The following is an 11,920-nucleotide window of genomic DNA, read 5'->3' on the forward strand; positions in this document are numbered from 1 at the left end:
TTGGCTCAGCTACCACTAGCAGATAAAAATGTGTGAATTGAAAAGATAGAAATATATTTCACTCCACATCAAAATTCAGGGCTAGAAAATTCAACCATTATGGGAGGTCTGCTCTACAAGTTTCCATCAGGGTAAAGCTCTTTTGAATTATTCTTAAGATAATGGTCTACATTTTTGTGGTCCAAAATGATAAGTGGCGCTTTAGCTGTTACATACTCATTCTAGGAAGCAGGATGGCGGAACTGACAAAGGGAGGACTTCAGCTTAGAAAAGTTCTAGGAAATAGTTAGGGGAGATCTCTTTCACATCCTACTTCATAGCATCCCACAGCCACATGAAGCTGCAAGGGAGATTATGAATTATAGTCTATCCATTGAACAGGCATAACCTAACCGAACTACGAGAAGAAGGGAGAACTACTACCTGGAGACAATGAGCAGTTGATAACACAACAGGAAAAATAAAATCTACATCACATGCCATATGTGACAACGTGGATGGAGCTGGAAGGGATTATGCTAAGTGAAATAAGTCAGAAGGCGAAAGATACCAGATGGTGTCAGTTACATGTGAGTCATAGAGAAACCAAACTAAAGATCAGATAAGACCAACTTAACTACTAATCTGAAAGCTGACTATAGAACTAAAGAATTCAGAGAGAGGAGGTGGTGGGGAGGAGTTAGAACAAAGGGAAAGGAACACCATAGACTGTGTGGTGGACTGGGAGATTTGGTGTGCTTCACTATGGTGGCCATCCCTGAGGTGGGGATCTTCTACTAACAAAACCAACAATGATGTTGGCCAATGTTACCTCAATGAAAAGAATAAATTAATTAATTTAAAAGTTTCAAAAAGAAGAAAGAAACATAAAAAGGATAAGAGGAGAAGATCAAGCTTTGGTGTATGTTTCAATTTCAAAGGGCTTGGTCCTGAAGCAGATCTCCAGTTAGTGCATCGAAAGTATTATCTTCAGCTTAAAATATAACATATTAATTTTAATGATCATTTTTTAGACTTGGTGGGACTCTTTCCTCTCTTTCCTCTGTGGTGGAAAGGGCTTTCTCAAGTCCACTAAGAATTCAGCAAATTGCTGCTCCCTCGTCCTTGCCTTCCCTGACTCTACTGCCAGAGAGGAAGATCTCTCTTAAAGCCTCTGAGAAAGTGTTGGGCCACACTTCCCATTAAATAACATTATTGCCAATTAATTAGGGCCCATATGAGGAATGATCTTGTTGGGAGCTGTCTACTGAAGAGTATGACATCTTAGGACTTTGAAAATTCATAATCTCAGAGCTCACATTTCAGAGAGCAGGAGAGAAAACTTGGTCCCCACCAACCTCCCAACAGACATGCAGATGTGGTCCCTCTGCAGGGAATAGTGTGGCTGCTGCATTTCTAACATAAATTACCCTGTGAGTCACCTCTGTGTGCAAGAGTCTTAGGGGGCACAGCTTCCCCAAGGAGAAGAGATTCACACCAATAACACATCCTTTCCAGGGCAATTATCTTAGAGCCTGAAAGCTCAAGGACTGAAAAGTAAACTTGCGGTTGCTTCTGAAGTGTCCATGTTCTTGCAGAGCCCCTAACCTAATGCAGGACATTCTTCTGAAAGGAGGACCAGGACCTGGGGGTCATCTCTCCAAACCCTTCTTCCTCAGTTGAACCTTTTTTTTTTTTTTTTAATAGAGGCATGTTTTATTTATTTGTTTGTTTGTTTGTTTGTTTTTGTTTATACATGCACTGGGTACAGTCAGAAGCGCAAGAGGGTGAGAGAATTCACCAGAGCCAGAGCGGGGAGCAGAGCAGGCAGAAGGACCGAAGTACACTGCTGAGGGGAGCAGCGGGCGGCAGGAGAGGCCTGTGCGCCATGTGGGACCCTCCTCCGGTGGCCGGGGAGCAGCGGGGGATCAAACCGGCGCCGCAGAGGCCGCCCAGCGCTCAACCGCTGGGCCACCGGGGAGGCCCAGTTGAACCTTTCTTAACTGTTTTTCCTGAGACAAAAGCTGCACCTTACCTCATTGTTCCACAGAGCCATCATTCCAGCCCTCTTTCTCATCACTGGTGAGTGCTGTCTACTCTGCCCTGGGGCCCAGGATGTGAGGGCCAGTGTCCTTGATCACATAACAAAGACTAGGGATGGAAAGTTGAAATGTAGTCGATGACAGTGAGCCAGCATTTTCTACCTACAGCTCATAAAATCACATTATTCATGTGAATAATGAATTTCCTTCTTTAGTGAAGGAAGGAATTCAAGAAGGAAATTAAAACTCAGGAGTCAGGATAGGACACTGCACAGATAACCTGAAACTTCACTCAACAGAAGAATGGTTTGGACTATTTTCCTCCTCCTCTAGATTCAGAGAACAAATATCTGGTGTGACGAATGAGAAAAAAGTCATTTGTTAGCTATGGAAAGGGAGAGCGATGGAGAAGACTGAGCTCGTGTAGACTCCCGTTTCTGAATATTCTCAGCTGGTTCCTTAGACAGCTCATCCCAAACACATTGTTTGATATTTGGTAGCTATTAACTGTTTCCATGTTTATCTTTTCTGACCCTTTGTCCACAGATTCACAAAAGGCAGTGACAATCGAAATTTTTATCTTAGTGATATCTTACATTTTATTTTTATACTCCAGAGGTCTTTTAACTTTTATTCACATGTCATGCCATGAATTCACAGGGAATGGGCCCCAGCAGCTCAGCCTCCTTGGGTCCTCACAAAGTTGCTTCTCCAGATGGAGCAGGTTAGCGCTTCTGCTAAGCACAAGTAATTTTCTCTTTGGCTTTATTTTTTTCTGATCATTTTCTCTCATGTGATTCAGGAAGCTATCTTGACTCTTACAGTGTGTAATATGCTCAGTATGAATATTAATTCTCTTGGCGAGAACCTTGCCCTTTATTTGTTTACAACAATGCCAACTGGGAGTGGCTACACCATTCACTTGACCATCAGTGTCACAAAAGTGTGCAGTTGAACAAGTAGAAAAAGTGTAAATGGGCGGGGGAGATGAAAAATGTTTAGAAGCAAATCTATCCTGGCCATCCTAAATCTGGCAGCGTGCTGAGAACATAGATGACGAAAAGGACTGAGACAAAGGGTCAAAGGGTTTATGAGACAGGAATGCTGAACTTGCAATCCTAATGTAAAGATAAAACCATTTGAGGAAAACTGAAGCCTGCAAGCCAGCGGGTGGACCCGGGAACCAGAAGTCTAGATTTCTCACGTTCACACACAGTACTACACATAAATGGGGTGACCTTTCATAAGAAAGGTCTCTGGGCTTCAGAATTCTAATTATAGATGTGGTTTTTGAACTATAGTCCAGATTCAAATTTTACTGTGATCATATGACCCTTTCTGGACAATAAGAATTCAGAGGGCCTCCCCGGTGGCGCAGCGTTTGAGCTCTGGGTTGCGAAACTGCGCGCGGCCTCTGCGGCACCGGTTCGATCCCCGGGTGCTCCCCAGCCACCGGAGGAGGGTCCCACATGGCGTGCAGACCTCTCCTGCCGCCCGCTGCTCCCCTCAGCAGTGTACTTCGGTCCTTCTGCCTGTTCTGTTCCCTGCTCTGGCTCTGGTGAATTCTCTCACCCTCCCGCGCTTCTGACTGTACCCAGTGCATGTATAAACAAAACAAACAAACAAACCAGCAAACAAATAAATAAAGCATGCCTCTATAAAAAAAAAAAAAAAAGAATTCAGAAATGTAAAGGTCAGTGCAGTAAACTATTAGCCAATGCTTCATGAATTAGTCAAGAAGAAAGTTGTGTACAAAACCAAACAAGGGGGGTCTCCCTGGTGGCATAAGGTGTTAAGATGCAACATATGACAATATCCCAGCCACTGCAGCACGAGTTCGATCCCTGGCCAGGGAGCTACCCACATGGCACAGCAGACCTCTCTTATCTCGCCCGCTGCTCCCCTCAGCAGTGTGTTTCAGTCAATCTGCCTGTTCTGCTCCCCACTCATCTCTGGTGAGCCCTCTCACCCCCGACACTTCTGGCCTGTACCCCAGTTCTTGTAGGCATAAATAAATAAATCTTTAAAAAAACAAAAAACAAAAAACAAAACCAAGCAAGGATACCAAGTATGAGCAAAGGCACTGAGCACGAAGAATATAGAGGTTCAATACAAAATAAGGATAGCTGTCTAAGCTGGCATGCAGCCATTAGATTATCTAAATATTAAATGTGTATTATGAATTAATGATATCTGTTGTTTGGAATTTCAATGTATGGGGTGTGAATATGAAATTTTTTTCCCCATGTTTATTTTTCATTGCCTTATTTTTATGAAGGAAACAATGGTTTACAACATTGTATATGGTGGGGGTTATTGGTTCATACCCCTTCAGATGGTAGGTTACAATATCATGCCCACCACCAAAACACTCATAATTCCCCACCACAGCCTATTAAACTGCCTCTTCTCTTAGCTAAATGGTTTTATTTTGATGATTACTACCACAAACTGTGTTCTGTTTACACTCTCTCTTTCCACTGGAGAGCAAACTTCCCTAATATGTCAATCACATTAAAATATTTAATAGTATTGTGATTAAGATGTTTACTTTTACTTTGCTGCTACTGAGATGTAATTTTGTACACAAAACCTAGTATTTTAATTTCTTTTTTATTCATGGGTAGTAATCTCATATGTCTGGAACTGACTATTTATTTATTTAGATTTTAATATTTATCATTTTTAAAATTTTTTAAACAACATTTGCTTCCCCCACGCCCTCAGGTGTAGTCCCCATAGAGTCCTTCCCCAAGGCACCCATGGACCATCACCACAGTTCCCTGTGCTCCTCTGATTCCTCTCCCTCCTCCTCCTCTGCAGTATGTCTCTGCTTTATAATTGTCTGTTTTTGTTTTGATGTGTTTTATATTGTTATTTTTTCCCTGATGTCTTATTTTGTTCTCCTATATTCCTGTTATAAGTGAAACCATCTGATATTTTTCTCTTTCATTCTGGCTTATTTCACTGAGCATAATTCCTTCTAGCTCCATACACATTGCTGCGAATAGCATGAGTTTATCTTTTTTGAGTGCTGTATAATATTCCATTGCGTATATACACCAGTAAGAATGGCACATATCAAAAAAACAAGCAACAACAAATGTTGGCGAGGATGCGGTGAAAAAGGAACTCTCCTACACTGCTGGTGGGAGTACAAACTGGTCCAACCACTATGGAAAGCTGTCTGGAGGTTCCTCAGTCTGCTAAAAATGGAGCTACCATATGATCCGGCAATTCCACTACTAGGGATCTACCTAAAGGACACAAAAACAGTGATTCAAAAGAGCACCTGTACACCTATGTTTATTGCAGCACTATTTACAATAGGTAAAACCTGGAAACAACCCAAATGCCCAATAATAGATGACTTGATCAAGAAGATGTGGTACATATACACAATGACTGTTTATTTTTAATTTAAATCACATTTTCACATCAGTGCTTTTTTAAAAATCTTATTGAGGTAATGTTGGTTCACAACACTACATGTTTTTATTTATTTATTTATTATTTTTCAAATTTATTTTTTTTTAAATTCTTATTTTTTTACATCATTGTTCATCTTTAAACAATATTTGCTTCCCCCACCCCCTCAGGTATAGTCCTCATAGAATTTCCTTCCCCAATGCACCCTTGCACCATCACCTTAGTCCCCTGTGCTCCTCCCTCCCTCCCTCTGATCCCTCTTCCTCCTCCTCCCCTGCAGGATGTCTCTCATTTATAATTGTCTGGTTTTGCTTTATTTCACAACACTATGTTTTAGCGGCATAGAGTCACACATCTACAAATGTATGCAGGCATATATCCTTATCATCAAAGCCCCAGTAATCTTCTACCAAAGTCCATTTGGCCACATTTCATCTTCACTCCCATTTCTTTCTTATCCTGTTATTTTTAGTTCAATAGTCAGTCTAAGGGTTTGTTTTCGTCTGTTCTTTTGCTTTTTTTTTTTTTTAAATTTTGTATTGTACATATGAGTGAAATCATACAGTATTTGTTTTTCTCTTTATGTCAGTACACTTAAAAAAAAAACCCTGAAATCATCAGCAGCATTAGATTTGGTTGAGTAACTTGGAGTAAAAGGCAGAGAGACTGGCCTGTCCCTCATGCTTCCACCTCTTATTGCTCCCATATTTTTTGTGATTGGAGAGGTGTAGAGGAAGAGAAACAACATACTGATAAAGTTACATCCTCTTGGTTGATAGTCATTTCTGCTCTAGCTCTTTATAATTAATTTAGACTGGGTTGCAAGCATTCCTAAGTCTAGCTGACCCTCCCCGTTTCATCTTGCAGCTGACTTCCAGTTAAATTCCTGATAACCACTACACTTTGCCCTATGATGTGGTATAGTCCCTGATATCTGCCCTTCATGGTCTTAACTCTGGTGTGGAATCCACTTCTATATCCCTGGGAAAGCAGTAAATCAAGAAAGCAGAGCCTGCCTCTTCTTACCTGGAGTCTCCATCATATCATTTCCCCCAAGGCTACTTCCCTAACTGTTAGCATGCTGCTAGTAAGCAAGTTCTTTAGTTGTATGACATCCAGTTAAGAAACTAGGAGTCAGTCCTTATCTCAGTTCAGGTATCTGTTGAGTCACAACCTTGGAAGTTCCCAGCTATAACATGAAGACTGTCCCTTACTCACACAGTTCAGGGAGAGCCCCAACAAAGAGGCAAATCACTGCAGACTGGTAGGTAGTGAGTTTAATGAACAAAGGAACATCCTTACAAGACTTTTCCCGGATAGTCACAAGATGAACAGATTTCTGAACTTACTCACTCAATCTTAAAAATTTATACAGAAGGCTTAACTGGATTTAGTTATATAGCCCATCCAGCTAGTCTCCATACCACATAATTGGATCAAGACTGTATACTTGGGGAAACATTTGACAGCAGGGAAAACAAGCAGAATCTACATACCAGGGGAAGGGGCAAGAAGCCTCTAAATGTCTGTGTCCAGCTAACTGGTCAAACTGTAGTTGCTTTCTCTCAATGGTATCCCCTTTTTTTGGCATCAAGGAAGAAGACAAATTGCAAACACACTCCCTAACTCCATATGAAGTTCATACATGGGGATAACCCATCTGAAAAAGCCCTATCTTCCTCTCTTTAAACAAACTGGGGAGAGGAGAAGTGGGGAGGTAGTCTTCCCACTGGGTATCCTAACACAATGTTGAGGAAATCTCTGCTGGGAAGATTTGAATTTTAAATGAACTCTGAGGAAATTAAGAAAAATCCTACTGCTAAACTTAAAAATATAATTTTATAGACAGGTCACATAGGAGCAGATTTTGCAGTATCTGCTAAAGAAAAATTAACCAAATGATTTAGAACTTGGCATTTTATGTTATAGGGAGTTCATTATGCTTTAAGAAAAGGATTTATGAAAGGTGTGTATAGGAAAACCCATCTGAGAAGAAACCCAGGACACTTTGGAGAAGATAAAAAGTGGATAACAATTAGAAAGCAATTTTAATGATTTATCTATTAATTTCTCCAATCATTATTCAGTTTTTACTGCTCTGTCTTCCAGACAGTATCCTAGACTTTGGGAATACAACCATGAAAAACAGAGCTTCTGACTTCAAGAAGCTCATGTCTAGCAGTAGGAAGATAGATATACACATATATATCGTATTTTGCTAAGTGACATAAACACAGAAAAATTGACTTTAGAAAGTACCAAGGATTATTTACCCAAAGGACACAGAAACATTAATTCCAAAGAGCATCTGCACCCCTATGTTAATAGCAGCACTATTTACAATAGCTAAGCTTTGGAACCAACCCAAATGCCCAAAAATAGATGACTGGATCAAGAAGATGTGGTACATATACACAATGGAATATTACTCAGCATTCAAAAAAGATAAACACATGTAGTTTGCAGCAACATGGATGGGGCTTGAAGGGATCATGCTCAGCAAAATAAGCCAGAAAGAAAAAGAAAAATACTGGATGGTCTCACTCATAGCAGGAATCTAGAAAACCTAATCAAGGGACCAGGAAAAAGAATAACTACAAGAAAGAAAAAATCAAAATCAACAAACAACTATGAACCAGAGACACACTATGTGGGGGCCGGGGAAAGGGGAATAGGGGTCAAAATAAGGGGGTTGCAATTGTATGGGGAATATAAAAATAAAATTAAAAAAAAAGAAAGTACCAAGGATAAGGATTTGTCTGAGGAACAAGAGTGAAAGTTTTCACAGAAGACATCAAATTCAGCATGAGTTTTGATGGATAAAAGTGAGTTTTTAAGTGGGAATGAATAGAATGTTTGCAAAAATACAGAGATATGAAATGAAAACTGTCAAGATCTTTGTATAGTCATATTGCAAGATACTGATATGGGAGGTGACACATGAGACTAAATGGTAGGTGGAGTGCAGATTGTGAAGGATCTTCCATGCTGTACTAAGGAGTTTGGACCTAACCATCCACGCAACCTGTTTTATGGAAGCACTTGTGATCTCAAAACACAAAGCATAGATTTGAGTCATGGTTCCATCTCTTAGTAAATACTTTTAGTCTATTTTTCATGTATATACTGAAGATAATAATATTTTTCATTTTAAAGTTTTATTTTTATTTATTTATGCATAGAAGAACTGGGGTTCTTCTATGAGGATTCACCAGAGAGAGTGTGGAGCAGAACAGGCGGATCTACTGAAATACAGTGCTCAGGGGAGCAGTGGGTAAAACAGGAGAGGTCTGCTGTGTCATGTGGGTTAGCTCCCTGGCCAGGATGGGGCTAGTCTGAGACCTAACCTCTAGGCCACCAGGGAGACCCATGAATTCATAATTTCAGCTTGGGAAACTTGGGAAACCCCAAAAACTCCACAGAAAAGCTAATTCAACTCATCAATCAGTTCAGTAAAGTGGCAGGATACAAAATCAACACGCAAAAGTCAGTAGCCTTCCTATACACAAACAATAAATCTGAAGAAGAAGAAATCAAAAAGACCATCCCTTTTGTTATTGAAACAAAAAAAATCAAATATTTGGGAATAAATCTAACAAAAGAGGTAAAGGACCTATACAAAGAAAACTATAAAACACTGTTAAAAGAAATAGAAGAAGACACAAAGAAATGGAAAGACATCCCCTGCTCATGGATTGGAAGAATAAACATTATTAAAATGGCCATCCTTCCAAAAGCAATCTACAGATTCAATGCTATTCCAATCAAAATTTCAATGTCATTCTTCAAAGAAATAGAACAATTATTGATGAAATTCATATGGAATCACAAAAAACCCCGAATAGCCAAAGCTCTCCTGAAAAAAAAAGAAGGGAATGGAGGCATCAGACTCCCAGACTTCAAACTATACTACAAAGCCATAATCATCAAAACTGCATGGTATTGGAACAAGAACAGACATACAGACCAATGGAATCGAATAGAAAATCCAGAAATAAACCCACAGATTTATGGTCAACTAATCTTTGACAAAGGAGCAAAGACTATGCATTGGAGCAAAGAAAGTTTGTTCAATAAATGGTGCTGGGAAAACTGGGTCGCTACATGCAAAAGAATGAAGCTTGACCACCACCTCACACCATACACAAAAATCAACTCAAAATGGATTAAAGAACTAGACATAAGACCTGAAACCATAAAATATATAGAAGGAAATATAGGCAAAACACTACGTGATTTGCACATCAAAGACATCTTTACAGACACATCACCCAAAGCAGTGATAGTGAAGGCAAAGATAAACAGCTGGGACTATATCAAATTAAAGAGCTTTTGCACAGCAAAAGAGACAATAACAAAAACAAAGAGAAACCCCACCAACTGGGAGAACATTTTTGCACCCAACACTAATGATAAAGGACTGATCACAAAAATCTGCAAAGAGCTGATGAGACTCAACAACAACAAAGAAAATAATCCAGTCAAAAAATGGGCAGAAGAGCTTAAAAGAAACTTCTCTGAAGAGGAAATGCAAATGGCCAACAGGCATATGAAAAAATGTTCAACATCACTTGTCATCAGGGAAATGCAAATCAAAACTACCATGAGATACCATCTTACACCAGTGAGAATGGCACATATTAAAAAAACTAGCAACAACAAATGTTGGCGAGGGTGTGGAGAAAAAGGAACTCTTCTGCACTGTTGGTGGGAGTGCAAACTGGTCCAACCACTGTGGAAAGCTGTGTGGAGATTTCTGGACCTACTAAACATAGAGCTTCCATATGACCCAGCAATTCCACTCCTAGGTATGTACCCAAAGGACACAGAAACATCAATTCCAAAGAACACCTGCACCCCTATGTTTATAGCAGCACTGTTTACAATAGCTAAGCTTTGGAAACAACCCAAATGCCCAAAAATAGATGACTGGATCAAGAAGATGTGGTACATATATACCATGGAATATTACTCAGCATTCAAAAAAGATAAACACATGCAATTTGCTGCAACATGGATGGCGCTGGAAGGGATCATGCTCAGCGAAATAAGCCAAAAAGAAAAAGAAAAATACCGGATGGTCTCACTCATAGCAGGAATCTAGAAAACTTAAATAATGGACCAGGAAAATGAATAACTATAAGAAAGTGAAAATCAAAATCAACAAAAAACTATGAACCAGAGACACTTTTAGGGGGGCGGGGGCGGGAGGGGAGGGATTGGGGTCAGAATGGGGGGCTGCAATTGTATGGGGAATATAACAATAAAATTTATAAAAAAAAAAAAAATAAAAAAAAAATAAACAATGAATTATTTAAAAAAAAAAAAAAAAAAAAAAAAAAAAAAAAAGAAAAATCCCCATACTTTTCCCCCTCTTGTCACCAATGAAGACATGGAGGTGCTGCTGAAAGCCATCTTCCCTCAGCGCCCAGGGGCCCTAGGAGGAGACAGTGATGATCACTGAGGGAAGGGAAGGGCAGCGCAGTGAAGCGCAGTGCAGCACAGCCATAGTCTCTTCTGACTTGCTGGAGAAGCAGCTGTCAGTAGTTCTCCTGAAGCCTCCTAATAAAGGTTAAAGGCTCCATTTAACTAAGCCCCTGGTGGGGGCCTCCAGGATGGCCTAGGGGTTAGAAAAAAAAAAAAAATAAAGATTTATTTATTTATTTATTTATTTATTTATTTATTTATTTATTTATTTATTTATACAAGAACCGGGGTACAGTCAGAAGCGTGGGAGAGTGAGAGAATTCACCAGAGCTGGAGCTGGGAACAGAACAGGCAGACTGATGAAATACACTGCTGAGGGGAGCAGTGGGTGCTGCAGGAGAGGTCTGCGCAGCATGTGGGACCCTCGCCGGTGGCTGGGGATCGAATCAGTGCTGCAGAAGCTGTGGGCAGCTTCACAGCCCAGTGCTCAACTGCTGCCCCACCAGGGGAGGCCCCAGCTTGGGAAACTTGATATGTTTTAGCACTATGAACAAAGGGGTTAGTAGGAAAACCTGGACCAAGAAGGGGGAAGGAGAATGAAATTTTTTTTACTCACTCCACATTTACTTTATTTTCCAATCTTATTTCAAAATACAGCATGAAATGCTTGACACATATTAGGTTCTTCTAGTTGATAGTTGAAACTATCATTTTTCTCCACCACCATCATTATGCTCCCTTGATTCTTTTTTTTTAAAGATTTTATTTTATTTATTTATACAAGCACTAGGTACAGTCAGAAGCATGGGAGGGTGAGAAAATTCACCAGAACCAGAGCAGAGAGCAGAGCAGAGCAGGCAGACTGACAAAGTACACTGCTGAGGGGAGCAGTGAGTGGCAGGAGAGGTCTGCGTGCCATGTGGGACCCTTGCCTGGTGGCTGGGGATCAAACTGGCTCTGCAGAGGCTGTGGGCAGCTTTGCAACCCATCGCTCAACCGCTGTGCCACTGGGGAGGCCCTCCCTTGATTCTTAAAGAATGAAA

The sequence above is a fragment of the Talpa europaea genome, assembly GCF_964194135.1.
Source record: "Talpa europaea genome assembly, chromosome: 2".
NCBI lineage: Eukaryota > Metazoa > Chordata > Mammalia > Eulipotyphla > Talpidae > Talpa > Talpa europaea.